Below are 20,834 nucleotides of genomic sequence, written 5' to 3'. Positions count from 1 at the left end.
ACCAGCTCAGGCCAAGCACCAATAACTGCACAGGCTCCTATTTAAATAAAATCACTGGCCATGAAACATTCTAAAATAATTTACACATATTCTGGTAAAAGCAACAAGAGTTGAACCTGTGGGGGCACACACTGTCTTAGTTCAACTTTGTAAAATATTGATGTTGGCTTAGAATCTTTTTTCATACTACATCAGTCACAAAAAGAGAAGATATACTTCTCTGCCAGATGGACTGCAATTCTTCAAACAGAAATAAAGGTATAAGGGAAAGCTATACAGTATAGAAGCAGAAAATGAGTGGTATGTGTGTCTTGTTTCCATTTTACTTTCTTTTTAGTTTTTCTCTTCTGCTTTTCCCAGTTTGTAATGTTTCCACTACTTGCAGCTCTTAAACTTTTTCTTTAAATCTTCATCTCAACTACTTTATTTAGCTTAGTAAACTACACAGCTGTTCAATTAATGGAAATGTTAAAAAACAATAATTGGTCCAAAATAGACTGAGCTAAAACTGAGGAATGGTAGGTTTAGGAGGTAAATTGTGCCCCTTACTTTTTACCTATTTTGTTTTAATAGATTTATCTTACCGAGAGGCTTCTATTTCTGTGTGCAAGCTGACACTGATAGGCTCCAATAGGGTAACTTGACAAGACACACGAACTTGGCTGCCAGCTTTTTTTCTTCTGATCTGAGTTTGTCTCTCACACAGAGGCTGATGGGAATGTCTCATGTCTTCTCATGCACTCAAGAAATTTGAGGGTGGTCCTCTCAAATTACAACTCCAAACTGCCCAGCAATATCAAGTGATTGGATGAAATTGCCCCAGGACAAAATGTTCTAGGAGGCTGCTGTGGTTCTTCTGAGTTTCTGTATGTGGAGAAAAAAAAGGCTGGGAAAAAGTGGCATTTGTAATACGGGAATTAAACTGCATGGAGAAAAGAAATTGGAAACAGAGGTGTGTATAAGGAAAAGTCGTCAAACACTGACAACTACACACCTTTGCATTTGTTCTCAAAGGCAGTATATTGTCTGGGACTGGCATCCAAAACTGGATTTGAGGCAGCACTGGAAGTGGTGGTGTGGGAGTGATATTGCATAAAGTATCTGTAAGTAGAGGTATACAAATGCTATATAAGTGAGCTATAGATGTATTGAACACTGTGTAATAATGATTAATATCTGGAGAGTCAGCTTCTGGATGTCAGTTCCTCATGGGGATGTCCTATGAAAATCCCCCCAACACTGGACACATTCAGACTCAAGGGCAGGAAGAAACATCTGGGGAGAACCAGAGTGTAAAAGACTGCAGGGTCACAGAAAGACTCCCAGTGAAAGCCCTAACATGCAAAAACTTCAGTAAAAATTTCCACCACATTATTCTCTGTCTACTAAATAAAATGAGTCACCTGAATATCTTCTAAAAGTGCCATGGATGTTCTCACACAGAAAAAAATCTGTCATGAGAACATAATTTGCTCTGGTATTTTCTTCAGTCCCACTTCTGGCTATTAAAGACTATTAAAGCAAAGCAGCAGCAATATCCAGGAGGAGACTACCCAATGGTTATAGATAAAAAGTAAGTCAGAGGGAAAAATTGCTGCTGCAGTTGTGTAATAAATAGTAAAACAACCAAAAGGAGTGAAATCACATGTTTGCATGTGCGTGAAACATAATCTTTGCAAGATGCTCTGATGTCCTGTATATGTATGAGATGCAGGTTGATTTGATTCATAAATGAATCTTTCATCAAAATGTCATGATCTTCCTATTTGACAATAGAAGGCAGTGAATATATCAGCTGAGAACATCAGGAGATTTTTATTCATTAATACAAAATATTTAGTGACTTTAAAAGAGCACTGATATATTTATTCTCTAATGCTCTTGATAACAAAATTTCAGATGTGAAGTAATCAATAGCTCCAGAATTCATTTTGCATGCAGAAAATTTGGTCTCTGGATGCCATAGCACCCTTTGGTATCCTGAGATACTTCAGACTTCAAATGCCAAGATGCATTTCCCCTTCCCAGCTATTCTTTTGTGAAAGCCTTCCACTGAAAATGCAAACACCAGATTCCTCCCCTTCAGTACCCAGCTCCCTCCACTTTGCTGCCAAATTCCTTACTCTGCCCTCCCTATTGGTTCCTCCAACATCTAGAAAACAACTCCAAGGCATTGCTAATTTCACATTCCTCTCCCAAGAGAAAGGTTTCTTAACCGCACAGAGATAAACCAGCAGTGCTGGCTGGCAGTAAGGACTTTGGCCATCTCAGAAGCAAGGGGGATCATTACAGTCTGTTGTTCTACCATGTCTTCAGGTGAAATCCTTCACAGCTATCCAGATACCACCAACCTGCATATCCTGTCTACAGTCCCTAAATATGAACTGTTTTTTCAGGTACTAACAATTGAATTAAAGTTCAAAGTAGATTAAATTAAAGTTTATTCAATATATTGTCCATTAAAAATTATTATTATTATAGCATAGCCTCTGTCCATGACCAATATTTAGAGAAATCACACTAAAAATGCCTTGCACTCCTGTAATTGTCTTTAATTTGATTATCTCAAAGTACTTTCTAAACAATTACATAACCCTCACAACACCTTGTAATGAAAGAATTGTAGTGTTTACCGTTAGGAAAACACAGAAGCAATGACAAGATAGAGCCAAGATAGAGCCAAAATTATCAAGCATGAATGATTAAATACAACAATTTAAAGCCCTATTTATTTTTAAAAGTGTTAAGTATAGATCTGTCACTGACTTTACAAAAACCAGAAGATGATAAGAAGAATAGACAAATAAAGCTATTCTCTTTAACTGTGTAAATCCATATGTAAATGCCTGATTTCTAGTAATACCTTCCTAGGCTTAATAGTGGTTGAGTGTGTTCTTTAGTTACAAAGGATGTGAAAGAAATCTTACATATCAGGGCCCTACACAGAAAGATCCCAAAGGATTTAATAAATGTGTTTTGCTGCAATGAAGCCATTTCTGGAGTGGACTGTGAAAACTCCTTCACAGCTCATAGGGATTTTACACAGCAGTGTAAAAGACCAAGTGAAGAAAGTTGTACTGACCTGAGTCTGCAGGGAGAATCTGGGTCAGAATATTGCAATTACTTGAGCTACCTGAGCAAGAGGAAAAGTGCCACTGATGTTTATCTGAGCTCTGAAATAATCAAGGTTTACTTTCATTTGCCACAGTGAATTTAAGCAAAAGCTTAAGTAGTAGCAAAATGTATGTTGAGTTTGATTTTTCACAATACTTGAAATGTGAAATGTCTTTGTAAGATGCAAAGTAACTCAGTAGCGAAACTGTATCCCTCAAATGACTAACCAACACTGAATTAATGTCGATGTTAGATAATAAATATTCACAACAAATTGTTCACAAGATATTCATGTAGTGAAAATATTTTCCAAATAAATTCACAAATACATACAGTAAATTAGTGTGAGCATTTTGAGAGCAGGAGAAAGAAAAGAATATGATGACTAACTTATCTATCAGAAAGGGCTTTTTATGTTGTGATCCAATTCTTGCAGAAAATGTCATGGGATTAAGTACAAAAATCAGCATATCATATAACTAAAACGTTAGGTGGTCTAAAATCCATTATAAAAGATAAGCTTTATTTAGCTGACTAGCATGCATTAATACCCAAGGTTGCTAATGTCCTAAATATTATTCTAGTGAGAAAAGAGCTGCATAGCCAGTGAGGAAGAGGCTGTTTTCTTCTGTCCTGAAAAGAGCTTAATCACTATTGCTACAACTGAAATAGCATTCACAAAATAGCTGAAACAAAATCCTTTACTTGGTGAAATCTAATAGTTGACCAGTATAAAGGAGACAAGTAGCAAGCAAGCCAGGCACACACTTCACACATAAGCAAACTACAGAAGCCTTTTGTAAAGTGACTCATTTGGTCATTGTCTTACTATATTCAGAGCATAAATAGAAGATTGTGGAGCAGTACTGGTGAGCTTAAACAAACTCTATTACTCCACATCATTTATAACACACCTTATATATACATCCGTAACAAAAAAACACAGTGATAAATTTCCCAAGGATGTTTAGAGTATCTTTTATCCACAGAAAACTGCTACCAACAAACATGAGAAAATAATGTTATGAGTAGTTGTCCATCAGCTGACATCTATAAATTTCTTAGGATGAAAAAAATCCAGGTTTGTGATAAAAAATATGTGTTTTAAAAATAATAATAAAAAACTTTTCCCATATGTTTTCATCTGGAAGGAAACCAAAGAGAAGCCTACATGGTACTATTTCAAATATAGTTAGTGTCAAGTCTGTCAAAATATCTTGCATCTTGTTTTATTGTTAAAACAGGTAAATTTAATGACTACTTATTTTGTTTCTAAAATAAAAAATATGTATGATTTTACTGTTTGTGGATACCGGCACAGATGTAAACTATGTATGACGTATTCCCTCTGTAAGAGAAAGGAGCTGTTCAAGTACTCTAACAGACAGCTATTTTAGTTCAGAGGATATTACACAGTTCTGCCATAGGCCTTTGACTGAACTCTCCAAAGAGGGACAGTGAAAGCTTAAGTTAGGTTTTCTATTAAAAGAAAAAAAAAATCATTCAAGGTTCTGTATTCCATTGTTGCTACTAGACAAGAGCAGCAACAACCAGTCTAACAATTTTGAGACTGAAATCACCTCCTCTTCCATCAAAAAGGATGGATCAAAAATATTAAATTTGAAACTTTAAAGGTAAGCTATAGTAGCCAGTACTTCTCACTTGCAGATGTTATAAAACTGTACTTTCTAATGATGCATTTTAACAAAACTCTCAGCAATCTCTGGTCTTCTGGTCGGGGGTCCAGAACCTCTTCCTCTACCCACATTTGCTGCAGTGCTTCAGTTCTCATCTGTAGCCTTCTGCTTATCAAGTTCTGGTATCTCCAGTCTTGCTTACCAGTGCTCTTCAGTTTCATCTATCCTTACTCCCTGTGGGATAGCTACTCCAGTCATAGCCTCTATTCTGATATTAAACCTCAATCCTAACTCGCAGTATTTGCTATTATTCAATACTTGGCATCTCATAAAGCTTTAGCTGCTAATTTAAGCAGTCCCTCTCCTTTTTCAGCTGTTATGTATTTGCAATCCTGAATCTGTAGTCAAAACAGTATTGAATTTGATTTTCTGCAAGTGAAGTCCAACAGGTGCACCCAACATAATGATTTTACTTCATGAGCCTTTATCTCTTTTTCACTTGAGCAGTAATTTGCAACTAAATCTATGAGGACATTTAGGTAGTAACATTCATACATTTTACAGCTGGCTCTAAAAACAGTGTAGGATTTATACAGGCCAATGGAGAACCAATTTTGTGAAATTAAGAAGTTGAGGATGACCCAACAAGTCTTCAAATATTTTTGTGTAATCTTCTGCTCTAGAATATTATTTATGAATTTCCATAGAAATATTTTTAATGCATCTTCCTAAAATGTGTAAAATTTAAAAGGCCTCTCGGCTATACCCAGTGCATAAGTTTCTTCAGGACTGCTGTATACAAAAAAGAACAGTTAAGTAGATTGCAAATGGAGTCTTCAAAGTCAACAGAAAAATCAACATGAGCTGCCCTGTGTGCATCTCCTGTCATGGATTCCAATTTAAATAAATTATGCACAAGACAATATGATTCCATGAACTCATTAAAGCCCCTTAATCCAGCAGTATAATATTAAAGTTGCAATGGAATGCAGGTCATTTGGAATGGAATGCAGGTCATGTATAACCATTTGGAATGGTTATACATTAAAGATAGCAGAAAAGGCTAAGGTCTAGAAGAGAGCTATGTAATAGAAGCAGACAGGCTACATGCAAAGAATATGAAGATAGGGACTAGAAAGAAAATAAAAGCTTTTGCCATCAACTACCTTGACACAGGAGGAGGGTAAAAAGAAATATGCTGATAGGACTATAAAAGGTTAAAAAAAGAAGGAGGCAGGGATAGCATGGCAACAAATTCCCCATTAGCAGCAATAGCACAAATGGGAGATTGACTTGAAAATCACAGTATCTAAAGGAGCGACCCAAAGAACCCGGCACAGCAAGTACTTTCAGTAAGGGCACAAAAAAAGACAGACTGACAGCCCAACTTACATAAATGTGCAGTGCAAAGTATAGATTGCAATAAGAAAGGCTTTGGAATAGGGGCCACGAAGTCAGCTGCACTTTCATCATCCTTGCAAATAGTTTTTAGCATTAGGTACCCATTTGTCTTTATGACGAGTGAATTTTGCCAGAGTATAACACCTGAGTTACTCTGCCTCTCTAGGCTCATTAGGGTTTCAGCAAAGTCTGAAGGTGTAAGCTGTTATACTTAAGCCTTCCACTGGAGTAAAAAAAGAACTTATTAATGTTGTCTTTGCAATACAGGAATGCACCTGCCAGTAAGATGAAAAAATTTGTAAGAGACATCTTTCTAGTTAAGTACTACAAAACTGACCAACATTTGCAGTGTAATATTTTTCTCTTTCCTGTCAGGCACTTCTACATTTGTTAGCATTCAGATACCAATTTCTTTGTATGAGAGACCATGTACATTGCTAACCCAGTATAGGCAAAATGCTGGATATTTAAGAGCACGAGCTGACTTTGTAGCTTGGAGGTCTTTTAGTTTTATTTTGTTTCAGAAAAGTAATTGGTGAGCCTGTCTCTTGCCACATGTAGAAATAAAACATATGGGAAAAGGGAGGGGAAAATGCCATGCACTTGGTCAGTAGACATCTCTGCTTCTACACAGAAGACCAGCCTTAAGGCAAACTACCTACCAGGTCCATATTACACATGCAGTACAGTTGAACAAGGCATTTCAAAACAGTTTCACATGTTTAGTTCCAGGAAAAACTTCATGCTAGTGCATGTTTTGGCATAATCTTTTTTCTTCCAGGCTTTCTAGAAGCAGGGTTTCAAAGACAAAATTGAGACTTTTCTCCAAAACAGCCACAGACCACATGGCACGCTACTATTCAAAAAATGCCAATCTAACAGCCTTCATCCAATAAAGGAATGTCTTGCAGAAAACAGGTATAATGATGGTGGTATGTTGTTATCATACTGGCACATTAGAAACTATGCAGCCTTTCATCATGAAATGACAAAGAAACCCCAAAAATGCAGCACACTTAAAACCAGTACTGTTTCAAGGTATGCATAAGCAGAGTGTGATGCCATGCTGGAAAAACAACTTGAAGTATTGAAAGGAAATACCCTTCCTCTATGTCCCAAAAATGTCATGCAGAAGAATTCTGTGTTTTCAGCTACACATGATTACACATTATTCATATTTTTATTGAATAGATACATATTTTAAGTAGACACTTCTGATTTTGAGAAGTGCTGTAAATTTAATCTAAACAGCTCTTTTCCCTTCAAGTAACATTATAAGACTATTAAAGGGGAAAGCAGAAGTACAATGGAATTCTGCCCATGTACCTGGCAGAAGAGACATAAGCTTAACTGCAAACAAAACACACAGTAACAAAAGGAATGAAAAAACCCCAGAAACCAAAAAATGTGTAAGCCTCATTCAAAAGTGTCAGCTATATGCAAACGTTTTCCAAATATATAAGCAGATTCAGGGAGTTTGCCTGTGCTGAAAGAGTCAGATTCAAGAGTTGTTTTCAAACTGTCCTGTGCCTGTCAAGTGCAGCTTGTCCTATCTTACTAAATCTTTTTCTAACTCTTTCCTGCATGAGGGATTCTATTCTGTGTGCATGTGTGAGCTAGACAGCCTGTGAAGCCTTCAGTAAAGGTTTCTGTTCAAACTTCAGTAAAATATAAAGAGAAACCTTTCAGCTCTTGACCAATTCATGAAATATCAAGAAATATAAACCAGATGATCTTTCTGTGTTCTTATTCAGTGCACATTCCTTCCTCCCTTGCTGCTCAAGAGTCACTGGCATTTCAGCTATCCACATGCTGCAGCATTTAATCAATGATTCAGTACACAGCCCATGAGATATGCCACAACACTTCAACAAGCACCTTGTATCTGTCCATGGGGACAGAGGATCTGAGTTTGTGTCAGTCTGTTCTTGTCAGTTATAATCAACCATACACCTATTTACATACATAAATATTTATACACAAAGAGAAAACTTCCTAGTGCTTTATCAGATCTCATTTTATCACAGTGGATTCTAATGGCAGCAAAATACAATCTAGTTTTGTTAAAAACTCAGAGAGAATTTTGAATCTCATAAATATAGAAATCATGGCCGAGATTTTGTGGTGTTAAGTACCTGACGTTTCTGGGGACACCTGGAAATTGTAAATCTATGCTATCCTTTTAATTTTAAACATCTGGCCACAGTCTTCAATGGAGACACAGGAAAATGAGAGACATTGTACAGAACTTTTATGAGACTTTCAAGTTTTTCTCAGGCTTTAAAAAAAAAAACAGGAGGGATGAGTCTGTCAGGTAATGAGAGTGGTAAGGAAGAAAACATATCATGGCTCTTCAGAACAGCCCAGAGTTACTGCCTGTGTTATACTGGGGTGGGACCAGCTCAAGACAAACCATCTAAACAGTGAATATTTCATAAGTCACTGGCTAAGCCAGATGACACCTACTGCACAAAGAGTTCAAATCTTATAACAACCTTATGCTAACCACTAGCTAGTGTATGAACTTGGAAAAAAGAAGTGCAGAATATACACTGAGCCATTTTTAGTTGCGGAAAAGCATTTTTAAAGAAAGTAACAAAATAACTTCCACCTGGTAACTTTTGAAGTCTCAATGACTTGTTAACATCTAGTTAGATACTGGGAAAATAGTGACAATGTAAAAAAAGACCAAAATAATACCAAAATAATTGCATTTATCGTCCACTTTTTATGGCATTCTCAGTGGAGGCATTTAAGGACCAAACAGGCTAATTTGTGACTTACATTCACCGTGCACTGGACTCCACATGCATGACTGCACAGGCTTCATAGCCTGACAAAAGTTGACTTTTGCTAAAAAGGAGCAATTTCTCCTGTCAGTTCTTCTCATCACCTAGGTGCAGTGTTCATGCAGCTTCATGCTCAGCCAAATAGAAAACAGATCTAGACAAAACCCAGAAATTTGTGACAGCAAATTGCCCACCTCCCCCTTCTACCAGACCACTTAAACCAGGACAATCACTTTGTTTTAATATTTCTGTTCACTACAAGAAAGCCATTGAGATGCTGGAGTGTGTCTGGAGAAGGCAACAAAGCTGGTAGAGGGTCTGGAGTACAGGAGGAGTACTGTGAGGAGTGGCTGAGGAAGCTGGGGTTGTTTAGCCTGGAGAAAAGAAGGCTCAAGGGAGACCTTATCACTCTCTGCAACTACCTGAAAGAAGGTTGCAGGCAGGTAAGCATCAGTCTCTTCTCTCAAGTAACAAGTGATGAGAGAAAATGGTCTCAAGTTATACCAGGGGAGGTTTAGATTGGATATTTCTTCAAGGAAAGAATTATAAAGCATTGGAACTGCTTGCCTCGGGAAGTGATTGAGTCACCATCCCTGGAGGTATTTAAAAGGCATGTAGATATGATGCTTAGGGACCTGGTTTAGTTGTGGACATGGTAGTGTTAGGTTTATGGTTACACTCAATAGTCCCAGATGTCTTTTCCAAGCTACATGATTTAGTTTGTCTGCACACGCAATTGTTTTGCTCAGCTCCAGCTTTTCTTGACAGTGATGAGAACCATCTTTGTCATTGGCACAGCTGACATATTCCTACCTGAGTAAGAAAGATCTGGAGAGAGGAATCGGTCCAGATGCCCAGCTCCAAGTACAGCCATTTAGGTCATTTTTATTTGTTTTCGAAAGCTTGAATCCACAACCTGAAATGGAAGTTATTAAGAACTGAAATTAAAAACTTGAAAAAGTGCTGTTGCTATGAACAGCCCCTCACTTGGAGAAAATCTGGAGCACACATTAGGAATTCTTGGAGAGATGCTAAGCCAGTGGAAAGGAACATGGCTGCCAAACTGAAGCTCTCAATTTTCTACCTTTACTGTTTTAATGTTCATCTCCTAAAGCTGTGAAATGGTTCCTAAAGTCAGGTTTCTAATTATTAAATTATGTGGTCTAAAATCCATCTGTTTTTTTGCAGGGATCTCACACGATCTAATAAAAGATATTCTCTCTTTTTGGAAGTTAGACCATGGTGATCACCACAACATTGTAACTAAAAAAATCTAGTTTTGTTGTTTTGCTGTCCAAAAGCCATGCCTGATGACGAGTTAAGATTGCCCATCTCACCTGGTGTCCCTCATGGTAGTGAATCCCAGTGAAGTGCTATGCACAGGGACCTTTGAGAGTCATATCCCCACACCCTCCAGGGCACATTCTTATAGGTGACACAACAGGTGACTCAGATAATAAAATATTTGCTGTAAGGGAGAATGGGGTAAAGGAGCCCCTTTTACTGACAGTAGCTGAGGAGACAGCAGTCAAGCAAAGCATCTTGTAACAGTTGCAAGTCATCTGTGTTGCCAATGCCTGATGTGTGATCTTTGTTGGAGATCATTTATTTAACAGAATATATGTTTAAAATGTCTCAGATGATACTAAGCACTCAGAAATAGATCTCTAAGAAGGGATTAAATGCATAAATTATAGAAACACTCTGATAAGGAATACTTTAAAAATGGAAGGGAAAGCAAATGTAATCACCCTTAAGGTCACAGCTAAGGGCAAAATAAGATCTGTCTGCCCCTGCTGTGTCCACAGTAGACAGCCACCGGATGTCAGGGAGATGACAGGAGTTTGATTTGGAGTAGAAAAAAGATTTGATTGGAAGAGAATTATAAAGAGGCACACAAGAAATAACCTGAGGAAGGGAAAGAATATAATAACATTGAACTGATTCAATTTGAAATGTAAAATATTTCTGGCAGTTCAAGGGTATCAATACTTTCCGTCATACCTCTTCCATACAAATTTTTGTTCATATAAACTGTATGGCCAGAACATAAAAAAAGGAAATGGTTTTCCTAGAGATCTCTTGGCTGTTCTGCAGCCCACTGTGTGATACCACCAATTTTGGGGCTTTTTTAGGATTGCAGGTGCTATGGAAAGGCAAGGTGTTGATAGTAGCATTATCAGAGAGCAGGGTCTTCAAAAGTCTGAATGGAATGGGAACATAGAGCTACTAGGCACTTGTATCACCTTCTAGAAGCTCTTTTACCATCCTGACTTTGCATGGTCCAGAAATAACTAGGAGAGCATATTTACTCACAAGTGCTCTAGCTCCACTTAACACAAGCAATGCCAGCATGGGCACAGGGAAGTGAGAGACAGGACCTAACTCTCATATAGTACCTTTTCCCTTTCCTAAAAATACAAATCCATATTTGCTACTTGCAGGCAGCTCCCCAGCCCAGCTGCTGCAGCTTTGGTCTCTCCTTTACTTCCTGTACAGAGAATTGAGCTTTCTGCATCTGACTTGTAATTCCCAAGTTATGGCACCTTAGAAACATAACTTCTAACTTCCAGCCCCTCATTACTATTCAGATCTGGTTTTAGCCAGGATACCTCACCTTTTAGGACAATGAACACCTTTAAAGATCACAACAGTCAAATCACTTGACAAAAATATTGTTCTTTCGACAGTATTCCTGAATTCTTTGCAAATTAACACACAGACTGATTCCATTTCTATCACAGAAATTGCTACTCTTAAACTTTTTTTGTCACTGAACCTTTTTTAAAAGCAGTAGCAGGCAGTGCCTGAATGCACAGCTGCTGCACTAGAGGGAGTAGGAAGCTCATCTCTGCAATGGCCGCTGGGCCTGATGCGAGCTGCTCAGGCAATGTGCTGTTCAGGCGCCCTCCGAGTGAGCAGATTCCTGACTATTGAACACTGAACTGTGAGTCAGTCACATCATTAAAGATCAAAGCTCATGCTCTGTGTGGGAACAAGGCTCTTCTGATAATCTCCGCTTTGAACACTGCTACTTGTTCCAGAATATTTATTTCATAAAAAAATCATTCGTGTTTTATAGTTACTTGTTTCTGATCCAGGATCTGGGTGCATGCTGTATACATGCCTCATCTTATCATGATTTTGATTTTATGTCTTAGAACAAAATTAATTTGCAGTGTCAAATACCCTCTGACTTTTCTTCTTTGTATAGCAAACAGTCCTCCATACTGGAGACTTGTTACGAATTCCTCTTCCAAAGATGAAAAAAGCACTAAATGGATAGTATAATCTGTTTCTGTCCTCAAATTACAGGCAAAATGACCAATGCTACATCAGTTTAAAAAGTTTTTCATAGCTGACAGGCATGGTTTAATCACTACTAAAAGGCATCTGCACACTTCCATCTAAAATGCATCTAACAAGGGTTTTTCTTAAGAAAGAAAAATCTATCAAAATTCTTGAAGGAATCAGTGAGGGATAAATCCTCATGTATGTGTTTTTCCTTTACTGTGTCAAATGGATGCCTGCATCTGGAAAATTGTAAATGTGAAAAAGCAGTAGATCACAACAAACAGAAGGGATAACTTAAGAAACTGCTTCTCATATATTGCTGCAGTAACTGTAGAAGCAGATCCTCTATGCTATCAATATGAAATAATGTACTTCCAGTCACAAAAGCTATATATATTATTTAAAAATCACAGGGCTAAAGTAAAAATTACTGTTATGGTAAGATTCCCATGTCTTCAACCATTGTAGCCTCTTTTACAGTTTCAGATATTTTCTAGATTTTAACCATCTTCTTTTGCCTGCTTCCCTTTCACATTACTTTCTGACCAGAAGGCAATAGCAGAATTCTCCACTTTCACTTCTTTGCCATCCCTTCACCTCTCCCTCCACACCTGTTTTCAGTTGTTAGGTTGCTGTCTTTTTCTCTTGCTCAGTCTTTTGACTGTTTGACTATAACATCTCCATATTGTCCTCATGACTTTCTTCTCTCTAATTCTTAATCCTGTACTCCTCTCCTGGTTCTTTCCTTTCTACCTCCAAGCAGAGCACAGGCTCCATTACCCCAGAGCAATTGTGTCATAACTCCCTTTCCACAGCTCCCCATCTTCTCCTTTGGGACACGCAAAGCGTGTAGTCTGTTTTCTCATTTCTAGTTCTACATAATCTATAACCTTCTGGAAACAAATGAAAAATGCCATTAGTCTAACTAGTTTGGGGTTTCAAAACCTTGAAATGTTAACTAGTGGGCATAATTTTCCAGGAAATTCTGAAAGGGGATAAGTCTGATGAAGAAGAACTAGAATACCTAAAAAAGAAAACCTCTCATAAAAATATTGAAGTGCTTAGAAGTAGTTTTGCTTTCTTTTACAGTGCTGAATTGATGAGAGAAAGATATTCCCATTCCACCATTTCCCTCTGCTCTCAAGATGAGCAAAAATAGTCAGAAACAACTAACCTGTGTTATAACATTGGAGGGGAAGGGCACCCTACATCTTTGTGGACATATAATCAATATATTGATTTGCCTGTATTACCCAAATCCATTCAATTCAAGCTCTGATTTGGGAAGCCTCTTCTTCTCTTAAGACTGTAGGGCATATTTAAAACCCCTTTTTCTTTAATAAATGTGGAATAGTTCTATTTATTAGTCCACATTTATTTATGTAAAAACTGTCCATAGGAAAGAAAATGGAACAGAAGAGTTTTGTACTTACTCAGCCACTTCCAAAGTTATTTAACTCTATGACATTGGATAAGTCACTTGAACATTCCCTTCCCAGTTTCCTCAACTGTAAAATGAAACTTATACAACTTGCCCATTTTTGAGATGTCTGGAGGACATGTACATTCCAAACATTCTATGAAAAATTCTGCCTCATATTCCTGAAGTTATTTTACCAGCTATACCTACCACTTAAAGGTAGATGAAACCTCTGTAAGTAAAGTTCACACAACTCCTTGAGACTTCGCATTAAAAAGTAAGAATTAATTGCTGATGTAGAATTTCTTTAACCCATCTGAAAGAAGCAAGATGGATTTAGCTCTCAGTTGGCCCACACTAGGTCCTTTGTTTGAGATCCATCAGAACCGTGACTGTTGAGTTTCATAACTGGAAAAAACCTGCCATTTGCTATCATGTACAGATATGTAATGCAAAAGAGGGAAGAAAATGTAAGAAAAGATCTGCCAACAATCCTTCCTTAGAGCTGTAATCATAATCTTGACCATTAATGTACACCAAGCCTGAGACCAGTTACTCTGCCACATACTCAGGCTAGTTGGTATGGTGGGGAGAATTCCCTTCAAACAACTGTGTGATCCCCAGCAAGTCCCTTTCTCTGAAAACAGTGTGCCAGTGCCTAACACAAAAGATATTATGATATTATGTAATATTATGTATTATGTGTGTATACATCACAACAGTTAAAGCACTCTTGTAGTGCTGCTCAGGATCAATCTGGCCACAGAGTGCTTCTGTGCATGGTCCCACGGAACTGGGCAGAGGCAACCCTTCAATCTGAGTCCAGTAGTATCTGTCTGAATATTTCAGAACTAAGAAATCAAAACCTGAGAAAGAGCTTGGCTTAGGCACCTTAAAGGAAAAATTGAGCTGTTTTTTTCTTTTGATCATATTTTCAAAATGTCATGTCAATTTCTTAATTTTTTTTCCCAGCCAAGAACGCTGCAAGTCAAACTGAGATTCAGTTTCCAGGAGCAGGGAATCTAATAAAACATCACATGATTTGTGATTAAATAACCATGGCTTCCATCTCTGCTGCTGTACTGTCTTCTCTAAAACTGAACAGCATTTATTTACATGATTTGCTGTGTTGGGATCAGTTGGTTTATTCATGAAAGTGTTCCTGATCCTATACAGTATATACATAGCAGACAGGCTTTCCCTTTGAAACCAAGCATATTTATGTCTATTTGCCAGCTAAAGAAATACAAAGTGCTATTGAATACTTTATTAGGCAGAAAACACTCTTGCCTAAAAAGCCTCTAGAACTTATGTATAATATATCCCTGAATACATTTAGAGAATAATTTTTGTCAGAAATGGCTAAATTCTGAGACACAGAACAGCTAACTGCTGCTGTTATTCTGTTTTTCTTACTTGTGAGTATTTATAGAAGTATGTTTGCCTCCAGAGTATCATCATCATGCTTGTAACTCTATTTCAATGACCCAAAGAACAAGAAGGAAAAGACTCTTAATTGTTAAGTATTTTCCCTCATCTTTAAATTAAAGACTTGCATGGGGCCTTCAGCTAACTGCAGATACCAGGACAAGGTGGGAGCTGAGGGACTAGAAAGCAGCTTGGCTAGAAAAACCCCTGGGAGAGCTGAGGGACGACTCGATGAACATACTCAGCAATACACTCTTGCAGCAAAGAGAGGCAACAGCATCCTGGGCTGCACTAGGCAGAGCCTTGCCAGCAGGCTGAGGGAGGTGATCCGTTCCCTCTATTCAGAATTGGTGAGACACACCTGGAGTGCTGTGTCCACTTCCAGACTCCCCTCTACAAGACAGACATGGACATGATGGAAAGAGTCCAGCACAGTGCCATGAAGATCATTAAGGGGCTGGAACATCTCTCATATGGGAGAGATGGGGAAGATGGAGCCAGACTCTTCTCACCAGTACTCAGTGAAAGGACAAGTACACAAACTGAAGTACAGGATGATTAAACATAAGAAAAAGATGTTTTATTGTGAGGCTGACTGAGCACTGGGAAGAGGCTGCCCAGGGAGGTTGTGGAGTCTCCATCCTTGGAGATATTTGAAATCTGACTGGATACTTCCCTGAGCAACCTTCCCTAGTTGTTTTGAGCAGGAAAATTGGACCAGATGATGTCCAGAGAGGTCTTTCAACATTCTATGGTTCCAAGAGTCATAAGAGTGGAGTACAGATTTCTGGTTCACTGAAGTGAGCCTTACTGATTTAGGAAGGCAGATGGTGACTGTTCTGCTCAAAGGTGTAAAGAATCTCATTTTAGAATTTGAATTAAGGGAGAGTAAAGAGGCCAAGCACTTGCAAAACTCCTCCATTTATAGGGTCTGTGGAGTGAAAAGGGAGTCACAGCTTGCAAGTCGTCCTAGAAGTAAATCAGAACTCCCACAACAAAAGGAAAGTGGGCAATTAGAAGAGAAAGAGATTAAACCAAGAAGGGTCATAGGAGCTCTGTGTTAGAGAGGACACAGTCAGAGTGCAGTTTCACATTACAGCAGTAATTCTCTCACAGTTCTACATTTAAAAATAACACTGTCATAAAGTTTCTTAGAGGTAAAGTTTCACATTATGTTACCAATGAAGGGGACAAGCCTGTCCTTCCCCTCCAACACCTTTTCCTTCTTTCTTTCTAACCTTTTCTAATTACTGCCATCATTAATTATACCAACTCATTGATACAAAAGAATATTGAACTAGAAAAAAAAAAAGAAATTACTGCATTGGTGCCATTTGGTGACTTTGATGCTCCCTGTGTACGTGTGGTTGCTAGAGCCAGTGCCAAAGAGGGGATGAGGAAACGCAGCCATGAGAGGTAAAAGCAGCAGTAACATCCAGTTTAACCACATGCTCAATTGGATACCAGTGAAATTTATCAGACATGAAAAAGAAAATGTAATTTTACATAATCTAGACTATATGTGAGCTATTGCTGTAATCAGGCAGCCTGGCTGCAGTACCACCTCACACCCTAAGGCAGTATGTTCTACTCTGCACTGTGCTACAGGGTCACTGACAATATCTATCAAGACTTAGAGAATCCCTAAAAGACCTAAGCAATGAAAGGCACAAAAGTACTTTCAAACTGCTGTAAATTTCTATCTGTCATTACAAAACACATTCCACAGCCAAGAACAGCTTTGTATGAATTTACCACCAACTGATGAATTGATATGAATTGATGGTGAAAACCTATCTATAATTAAAACTCACTATTGCATACAGCATTTGCCCTTACCAGAACCTGTTGTGTCAGATAAAACAACAGCTCAAACAACTGTACTTGAATTATAACATTAATTACACTTTGTATCAATATACAGAGCATATTTTAGAACATCTCTTTTGTGGGCATCTCTAAAGGCATCTTATTTGTATAACTGATGATACAGTGAGGAAATACCAGGGGTTTTTTTCTACTTGAAAGGCCACCTCCCTTATTCCTAGCAATGTAACAGTAAAAGCAAAAAAAATCCAGTTTGTTTCTACAAAATAAAGATGAAAATCCTTCAGAGGCCTCACCTATTAAACAGATATTTTTCTATACTTAGCAGTTTTTAACAGTTACACTGCAGGCTGATCACTGAAGACAGAAAAGGAGTTCCAGAGATATGAAGATATTCTCCTGAAATACACAGAAAATGAATGGTAAACAATCTCTTCCAAAACTAAGTTCAAGAAAGAATTGCACTAAGTTCACAGTTAAGAAAAGTGTATTTTTCAAATAGTGAGGTGGGATCCTAAGTAAAACAAATATTAACTACTTGGCTTTATTTAAATACTGAATTTGAAGTTCTAGGTCAACTCAACTGGCTTTACTTACTGGTGGAAAGAACAGGTGGAAAGGATAAAGTTCCAATGTATCAGCAGAAAGTTTTCCTGTTGGTTTCCCAAAAACCCAATACTTAACTAATCTACAAAGTGAAGTTAATATATCTCATATAAAGAACTGGAAAATTCCGTACTAAATGTAGCTTGGGAATATCTTGTTCAATAAAATGTACAGTGCTGTGTAAATGGCTGAAACAAATTCTTGCTCTAGGAGACTAATCGGCTAGATTGATGGGTGTTGGGATGCTAATAGTGTTATCAGAGAGGAAGCTACCTGGCAGAAACAAACTACACTGCTACAGAGTGAGCATTTTGAAATTGCAGGACCAAAGTTGAAAGACAGGCTGAGCTTTCTGCTGTTGAGAACAAAAAAGAATGCTTTATTTTGGCAGTATGTAAGTCTGAAAATAAATTATTTTTAGCCAAAATGGAAATTGACAATGACATTGCAGTTTCTTTGATTTCAGAGAGACAATGTAGTAAAATATTGCCCTGGTATCAGCTGGAGATAATAACAATAATAACAACAATAGCAATAACAATAATAATAATTATTATTATTTTCTTAGTTGCTGGTACAGTGCTGTATTTTGAATTTAGCTTGAGAATATGACAAACATTCAGAAAGGTCCTCCTAGTTCCAATGTATTGTCTTCTCTAAGGGGTTTTTAGAGTCAGCTTGCCTAAACAGCTCCTGAACTGGGATGGAAAATTTCTGGACACATGTAGTTTTGACTAAGTTTCTTAATCTTTAAAAGATGGATAATAAATCGGTTAATTTCCAAACATTTCAAAGGATACAAGCAAAAATTGATACATCAGAATTACACAATAAATATGCACATTATTATCTAAGTAACTTCTTGAAACTCCTGTTTCTAGATGAATAAGTTACATGTTGTAAAATACAATTTCAAGTGATGCCTCTATTTCAAATTTGATAAGCAGGTACAGCCATAGAAAAATAGATAAAAATTTCAAAATAATGCAATTAAATATGAGATAAGTTTAGTATGAAGTGGTAAAATACCAATCTTTCTAAAAAAACTGGCTGAAAGGAACAAGAGTTTGACCATGCAAACTTTTAGTGTAGTCAGAAATACCACCTTTTTCCCACAATCGGTCTGTTTCAGGATGCCATTCCATGAAGAGTTGCAAACCAATAAAAGAAACCAAAGAGGAAGATCCTTTCCCCTTTCCAAGTTTCAACTGGCCCCTTCCTCCCATTCACACTGATTGCTGTGCTGTCTCTGGCACTCCTCAGACCCATCTGTGAATGAGTTTTCTGCCAGACCATATTAAATCCTGCACAGATTTTTGCCATAGGAGTGAAATGCATTGGCTGATAAGAGGACTCTGATGCATGCAGTGCCGGAGAGGAGTGAGGATCAGGTGTGGAGTGAAGGTGTGGGGGGGCAAGAAGAGTGGAATAGGATGAACCAGTGATGCACCTGCAGCTAAAAACCCCATCTCTTAGATACAGCAACACTAGAACATGAAATGCTAACATTTTCAAAAAACATTTTCAAAAGGGACAAGAAGGATTTCAGTTAAGTGGGGGAGAGAGAAAAAATTTAGTTAGGTCATTAACATGGTTCTCTTAGAAGCAAGGATCTGGAAACAAGCACTTTACTCCTAGTCTCTGTTCCAGTTTTAGAGTAAATGTTGATTAAAATTGTGATTAAAACCCAGGTCTCCCTTTTCCCAGGTGAGTTCTTTAGTATCTTGAATAGTCAGTCATGCTTGGGTATTCACCCTCTGACTTAAGAATAATTATTTACTTACTCAAAGTACAAACTCCATAAACAAGAAGGACCTGGCAGCCTTGCACATCCGGACCAGCTGACAGCTTGCTCCCTGGCACACTTGGAGCTATAGATTTAAATCCAGGTTTCAGCCACTGTTTGACTGGAGAGCTGAAACACTTTTGAACTTTCAGGTCCCAGCTGAATGTCCTGTCTTTCTATTGATATGAAACCCAAGTGTGCGTCCATATGCTGCTTCAGCAGGAGCCAAGGAGACTGTGACAGATCCTTAATCAGGAAACCATAATAACACAGCATCCATCAGCTGGTTGTGATGCAGCCAGCAGCTCTGTTACCCTCCTCTCTATAAAACCAGAGTAATAGTGGCTAATCTTCCCTCAGGATAAATACAATGATGGTGATACACCTGGATACTCAAGCAATGGCTGTTACACCAGCATTTCAAATAAGCTGTGCAGAGGGACAGATGGTAGGTAAGTACATACAGGACTAAAGACTGTCATGGAAATGTAAATACAAAAAAGAAAGCTTTTTTACTGGAAAGCGTGTTTATCTGCTTGAACTTTCATTAACTGTGGAAGAGGTAGTCTATTGATACCAACAGTCTGACTATATTGGAACTTTAAGAAGCATCTGATATGAAGCTGAGGTAAGAAAGAGTTCTAGAGCAACACTAAGTGATCTAGAACAAAGTGTATCCAACTATTTTTAGCCCTGTCTAAACCAAAAACATATGAAACCCTAATAATACACATAGGATGCATATTAAAATCTTTTTGCATTTAATATGATTACATGCAATGGCTTGCAAATGTGCCATGCCATTTGTGTCACTTGGTAATTTTGTAGTCACACTGCTGGCAACCCTCTTTGTTGGTCTACAGTGCAAAGATATATTAGCAGAAACAGGAAATAAGGTACTGATTTTGTTCTTGAAGAGCAGAAAACCAACCAAACTCACAGAAACGGAACAGGCACCAAATCTTCTCATACAATCACTGACTAGGCATCAAAGATAGTGAACATGACTAGTTTTATAGACATAGTCTATGAATCATAACAAAATAATATTTCTGGGTGGGATGGATGCACTCAGGCCCTTAACCAAATCAACAGTACTTTGGTACAGGCTCCAAAGAAGATAAAGGCTTGAGCCACAGCTGGGCCAAGAGCTCCTCTAGAAAATAAACCCACAAAGGTGCAGAGTGACCCGGTGAGCATGATGCACATGAGCTTGGAATACCAATCATGTGGTTATCACATGAATAAAGGGTGTTCTTTCCAGGACTCATTTATCAAAGAACAAAGGAACTTGTGGGTACAAGGAGTCTCATGTGCCCCATTGTATGCAATCTGACTACAAGCCAACCACTTTATACCATAAATATGACATAAATATCCTAAATCAGGATTGACAAGACTGGAGAGGGCATGGCCACTTGCTTGTTGCCTGAATTTTATTTGTTGATATAGCTGCATATGTCTGAAGGTGGACAAACCCTCTGAAAGCCACTGTCACATTGTTCAGAGCTGAAACCCAATATTTGACAATG

The 20,834-nt window shown here is 37.9% G+C and overlaps 1 long non-coding RNA gene across 1 annotated transcript; it reads right to left on the bottom strand.

Moving 5' to 3' along the window:
* Positions 1-1,011: 1,011 nt before the first annotated feature.
* Positions 1,012-19,430, bottom strand: LOC138110795 (uncharacterized). Its single transcript, XR_011151064.1, has 4 exons — positions 19,301-19,430; positions 9,755-9,857; positions 8,937-9,095; positions 1,012-1,101 (listed from the first exon to the last, which is right to left on the bottom strand). It is a non-coding gene; the product is annotated as an uncharacterized lncRNA (long non-coding RNA).
* Positions 19,431-20,834: the final 1,404 nt, after the last annotated feature.

This window comes from Aphelocoma coerulescens, chromosome 5 (assembly GCF_041296385.1).
Source record: "Aphelocoma coerulescens isolate FSJ_1873_10779 chromosome 5, UR_Acoe_1.0, whole genome shotgun sequence".
NCBI classification, from domain to species: Eukaryota; Metazoa; Chordata; class Aves; order Passeriformes; family Corvidae; genus Aphelocoma; species Aphelocoma coerulescens.
The sequence above is the reverse complement of the archived record's forward strand: the minus strand, read 5'-3'. Positions and strand labels throughout refer to the sequence as shown.